Here is a 6,129-nt window from a genome sequence, read left to right as displayed (position 1 = left end):
GAGCATCGACCTAGGATCCAGACGATCAGGGTTCAATTCCCGGTCAGGGCACATGCCCAGTTCAATGACTCTCTCATCATTGATGTTTCTGTCTCTCTCTCTCTCGCTCTCCTTTCCTCTCTCTGAAATCAGTGAAGATATATTTTAAAAATTTATTAAAAAAAAAAGATTAGCATAGCCATTCTTCATCTCTCCAAAACCAGCTCCCTACCAGTCTCACCTTTGCATAATTCAGTTATGAACCAGGAAGTAACATGCAAATACAAATGCCCTTGAACAGATTTGCTTTGAACCTGGTTTACTTTATACTCGTTTCTACCTAGCTTGGTTATTTGATTTCTAACTCCATAATATTTAAGGAAGAGCAAACTAGAAAAAAGGAAAGTAACATCTACAAGGCAAGCATCAGGAAATGAGAGCCTGAGAATGATCACATGCAGGGACTGGAAAAGTCTGAGGTCTCAGAAAGGAGAAGCAAACAGCCTTGTGCATCTGATATTACCTCGGAGCACAATAGCTGATGTTTCTAATGTAACCCCAAGTCACGCATAAACATGAGTCCCTTTTAGCATGCTCCCCTAGAGTGCCAGATGTTTGCAAAAAAGTCCCAGACCTCTGAAGGCTGCCCACCTTGACCAAAGTGGACAGGGCTCCTTTTTGCCATGCATCCAGCAGGAGCTTTTGCCCAACCACCCTGCACAAGCAGCATAGGACGGTTCTCATCATTTGGATGGCATTTCTCAGAAACTATCCAAATGTATTTTTACTGTTGATACATTTATATACCAATATATTTAAAGCACAAATAGTGTTGTTTTGCTGCATATGTGATAGTTTCTAGAATTAGCCAATGAAGGGAAAAGAAAACTGGGCCAACAAACTATTAATGACTTCAGTTTTCTGTTTAACTTCACTTTCCTCATCTGTAAAATGAAATATATAATACCTGCCTGAAATACTTCGAAAGACTACTTTGAAGATATGGTGGCTATGTGAACGATCCACCTAGAAAAAGGAATAGGGAGTGTGTTTTACTGTAGTAATAATTTCTCTTATTTAGATTAAGTTACGGGTTAAAATTACAAGAGGAAGGAAAATTCCAAGTATTATGTAAAATTACAAGCACATAACTGAAAGATTAGACATTAGGTATACCTTGCAGACAGATAATTGATTTCGAATTGGGCAGAGCGCGGAAAGGGCTTCCAGCCAGCATTAGCAACACACCATTCTTGGGGAACGAGCGACACCTATTGCACCCTGACTGCACTGCAACTGACCTGGAAAAGAGAAGACTTCAGACCAGCCATGACTTGTGTATAATTTTAGTCAGGAACAAGACACCATTGCAAAAATAAAAATTAAAATTGGTCAGAGTATTTTCCTTGGAAAAGTGACAATTTTATCATATTTTAAAATAACTTTTTTCATATTCATATGTAATGCAAATTCATTGTAGAAAATAAAGATCATCCAATAACATCACTATCTTAATCAACACTTAGTTTAGAGCCACTACAATTGCCATCATCACTCTCTCTTCATTTTTCTCCTTTCTTCTACTCTCTCTCCATGCATATTGTTTTTTAAAAGAAGTAAAAATTCTTCATCAGGATAACCATTGCTAACAGCTTTGTGTGTATCACATTTTATGACAGTGGAAACATATATTACAAACACGTGGGGAATTGTGAAGTGTTTCAGTAAGAGGCTGTTAGAAAGGACTTAGAGCAGCTGGGCTTGTGCTAGGTGGTTTGCAAGGAGGCTTTAAGGAAGCAGGGCTTTGCTCTGGAGGGGGTGTTGCCAGGAAGTTGGGTAATTCTATGGTGGGGTGCCGTACTAAGTCTCATCTAGAAAGATGGACGACTAGCGTGATGCTGGAGCTGGTGAAGAACTGGTAAAGCAGGGGCAGCCACTCTTATACCCCAGCTGGCAGGAATGCTCATCTTCCCTATGGTTTCCTCTTTTTTTCACATTTTTTTCTGGTCTATATTGGGGTTATTTAACCAAATTTCTCTTGTTGAATAATTAGATTTTTCTAATATTTTAGGCTTATGATTAACACTAAAATGAAAACCTTTAGAAACATATCTTTGCACACTTATACTGTTATTTCTTTAAAATAAATTTCCAGAAGCATAATTACTGGGTAAAATGATATATACATTTTAAAATTTTTAATAGATATTAAAATAGAATGCCTTCTGTAGAGTTTGTACTAATTTCACTTCCAATAATAGACTGCCCACTTCCCTCCCGAACCCTTGTGGGCACAAAGATCATTCACCTTTTTAAGAATCTTTGCTAGCCCAGCCAGGCGTGGCTCAGCAGTTGAGCATCGACCCATGATCCAGGAGATCGAGGTTCAATTCCAGGTCAAGGCCCACGCCCAGGTTGCAGGCATGGTCCCCAGTGGGGGGCGTGCAGGAGGCACCCAATCAATGACTCTCCTCATTGATGTTTCCATCTCTTTCCCCCTCTCCTTTCCTCTTTCTGAAGTCAATAAAGATTTTTTTTTTTAAGTTTAAAAACCTTTGTTAGTTTCATAGAAGAACATCTTGTTTTTAAAAGTTTCATTATGGAAAGCTGGATACAGAAAAAAGAACAGATGAAGCATATGCATGCCTCACTAAACTGACTATATGTCACTAGACCACATAAGGCTGTCTTGGTAGCTTCAGGGGAGTCCAGTTAGGGGGTACAAAGCCTTTGGTTGGTGTCTCAAGTCTGTTTCTCAAGCTGCCAGTTCAGCAGAACGCGGTGTTCTTTGGGTTCCTTGGGACTTGGAACATACCTTGACAATAACACTTTTCCAAATGTGTTATCAGTTCATTTGTCTTCTTTCTCACTGAATTAGGAGCTCCAAGGGGCCAGGGACAGTACTTGTTTTTCATTATTTTTTCTGTGGTAAAATATTTTGTATATAACATAAAACTTACCGTCTCTACCATTTTTAAGTACACACTTCAGTGGTATTAAATACATTCATAATATTGTACAACCATCACCACCATCTATCTACAGCACTCTTTCCACCTTGTAAAACTAAAATTCTATCCCCATTCCCCTCACCCCTGGCCCTGGCCACTACCATTCTAGCTTCTGTCTCTATGAATTTGACTACTCTAAGTACCTCATATAAATGGAATCATACAGTATTTGTCTTTTTGTGGCTGGCTTATTTCACTTATCATAATGCCCTCAAGTTTCATCCATATTGTAGCATGTGTCAGGATTTCCATCTTTTTTAAGTAGTGTGTGTAAGAAACATGTTTTAAGCCACTAAGAGCATGGGGTTGTTGTTATTATATCATAACAAAGCCTGTCCTGACTAGTACAGCAATAAATACCCACAAGAATTAGAACTTATCTAGCAAAGCTCCTAACGGCAGCTTTGTCATAAACCTTTGTAGAGGTAGCATGTGGACACTTCGGTTTGTCAACTAGGACACCAGAGGTTTACGTTCCGTTCTTTCTATGGGCATTTACCTGGGAATTGCCAGGTGATCACAATCTATGATAAGCTCTAGTATCATGGTAAAATCACAGACAAATTACATAAATCTGAGAGGTGATGGGTTCTGAGTCTGATAAAAGATCAATTTGGTGGATATATGTGAGCTACCTTAGGGGAAATGGCTCCTACTAAAGGCTGGAAGAAGGCCCTCCTTCTTTATTTTAGGCACCTAGTGCTCATTCAACTCTACCCTTCTACAGCCAGTTCTGCTCCCTCAGTCTATAGGCCAGTTCATAATGCAGACACTCCAGACTCAGCTAATTTTAGAAATGCTGATATTAGTTATAGTGGGCATGATCATAGCCCACAAAACCCAAGGGCAGGCAGCTCCATCCTTTCACACCAAAGTATGGGACCCTTCCCCAGTCCTCAAGGCCATGACTGCATCCAGCATCCATCCCTCCATACCACCAGAGCTTGTGTCACTTCTGGAGAAGCTGAGTGGAAGCAGGGCACAGGTCTATGTCACTCAAAGACTAAAACAGCCATCCCCGCTCTCACCTTGAGGAATGGTCACTTCTGCCTCCTCACTTCTTATAGAGGAAGGAACAGGAGCTTACCTATCATACATGATTAAGCGTGTCTTGAAAGGAGAGTACTGAAAATGTGTGCTGAGTGTTTGCATTTTGGGGTTTGTAGGGGAGAATTCCAGTAACTCCATCTGAGGCTAATTCAAACCCCTCACTTGAAAAATACAATGTATGCCTATGAAATCCTGAGGCCTGGGCTTTCCCCATAGTTCTCTAGCCCAGCCTCCGACCAGAGAGATCTAACCAGCTTCCTCAACACTTAAGCCTCAGAGAGAGCCTAGAGTGAACCTCAGTCCTGGAAGTATTTTATTGCCAGCCTCCCTCAACTCAAAGGACCTGCTTGAACCTGAGGGTGAGATGTTGGTCTTTGGATCCAGCATCAGTTGCTGGCTCCTTCTGCCCCAACCATAGTTCCAGCTGTGGATGGTGAAAGCCTTTAGCCTGTGGTCCAGCACTGCCAAGTCTCAGAGTGCCAACTCTGTCATAAATGAGGAGGGCCACACCTACCAGTGGACAGGTCCAAGGTTCACCTGTAGCCCTAAATCCCAGGCCCAGTGTGTCTAGGGGAAACCCCAGTTCCATGGGCTGGGAACCAAGGGAAAAAGAGAGGAAGAGAGTTCCTGGCTTACACATATTTCTCCACAGGGCCTGGGGCAGCCCTCTGAACCTGAACCTGACTCCTTCCAACTGCCCCTGGCCCCATCTAACATCCTCAGAAAGCTAGGTCCTTCTCTGTTGCTTGCTCTTCCCAACCTCAACCAGGACCTGGTATTTTGCATCAGTCCAGATGGACCTGTCTGGAACCACACCTGCTGTCTACTGCTGTCTACTGGTCATACAAGCTGCCGTCTTATATAGAGGCCTGTCCTGGGGCCCACCAGGGAGAACTTAAAAACTGAAGAAAGATTTCTTGCGCTTTTATTGCTAGTTTTTCCTCTGGTTGGTGAAATCAATCTTTAAAAATTCCAACTTTGCCTCTGCTACAACAGAAAAAGGCAAGTCCTATCCCCACACCCTTGAGACAGGCAGGACCTGTGTAGTCTGTTGTAGCCATGACTGCCCACCTCTGACAAGAACAGAGTAGCCAGGACAGTCAGGGCCCAGCAGATATCAAAAGGATACTTTTCTGCCATTACTGAGGCCACCAGTGAAGTTGTGGGCTGCTGGGGAAAGGGAGAGGCTGGGGGTCTCCAGGGAAAGGATGTGAGTTGGCTTCCTGTTGGGTTAGAGCCAGTGCTGTGCTAGAGCTCGTTTGTTCATAGGAGACAACAGTGAGCATCCCTTTCTGGCTCTTTCATTAAGGTCACATGGGTAGCAGCAGACCACTGGTAGGAGTGATAAGCTGAGAGTGACAGTTTAGGGACCAGGGACCTGAGCAAAACCAGAGGGGAATTTAAGAGTGAGGGCCAGAAAGTGAGGCACAAGCCCCATCTCTACCCCTCTCCCTGGCTGCTCTAATGTGTGAAGCCAGGCAGGTCTCTGGCTGCCAGGATCCTCCCAATTATCCACGCAGGAACCCTGCACCTTCCTGCAGCTCCCATACCCACAGATTCTCTCCCTCCCCACCCCCCTCCCCCCAGCCCAAAGATAATTCAATCAGTTACTCACAGTTTCTCTAGAGGTTGCCTTCACATTCGAGCGCTCACTCACTCTCGGGCTTGAACTTTCCAACTAAGAGGTGGTTCTCCTCCTTTCCTGCCTATTTCCTTCCTTCCTCATTTTTCCTACATTCCTCATCCCATTTTCCTCCAACCAAAGCCACTCTTCAAGAACCGAATGCCCAAATCCACCATGACCTGATCCCTCCCCTCCTTGAAAAACTCCTCCACCTCTCCTCAGAGACCCAAGCCCCTCTGACATCTCCCCATCTCTTTTCCTCCCCCCAAATGGCACCCATAACCTTGAGAGAGCAGAGTGAAGTGAGGGCAAACCCAAGAACACAAGCCTTCCTCCATTCCCGTACAGAACTAATAAGGTCACTAAGGTCAGACACATCTGAGGATTATAAAAAAACACAGGCCTTAGACTCTGGCAGCTAAGATCTGGCCAGGATGAGGCAAGACAGTATGTCTATGAGGCAAT

Source organism: Miniopterus natalensis, chromosome 13, assembly GCF_054644295.1.
Source record: "Miniopterus natalensis isolate mMinNat1 chromosome 13, mMinNat1.hap1, whole genome shotgun sequence".
Lineage (NCBI taxonomy): Eukaryota > Metazoa > Chordata > Mammalia > Chiroptera > Miniopteridae > Miniopterus > Miniopterus natalensis.
The sequence above is the reverse complement of the archived record's forward strand: the minus strand, read 5'-3'. Positions refer to the sequence as shown.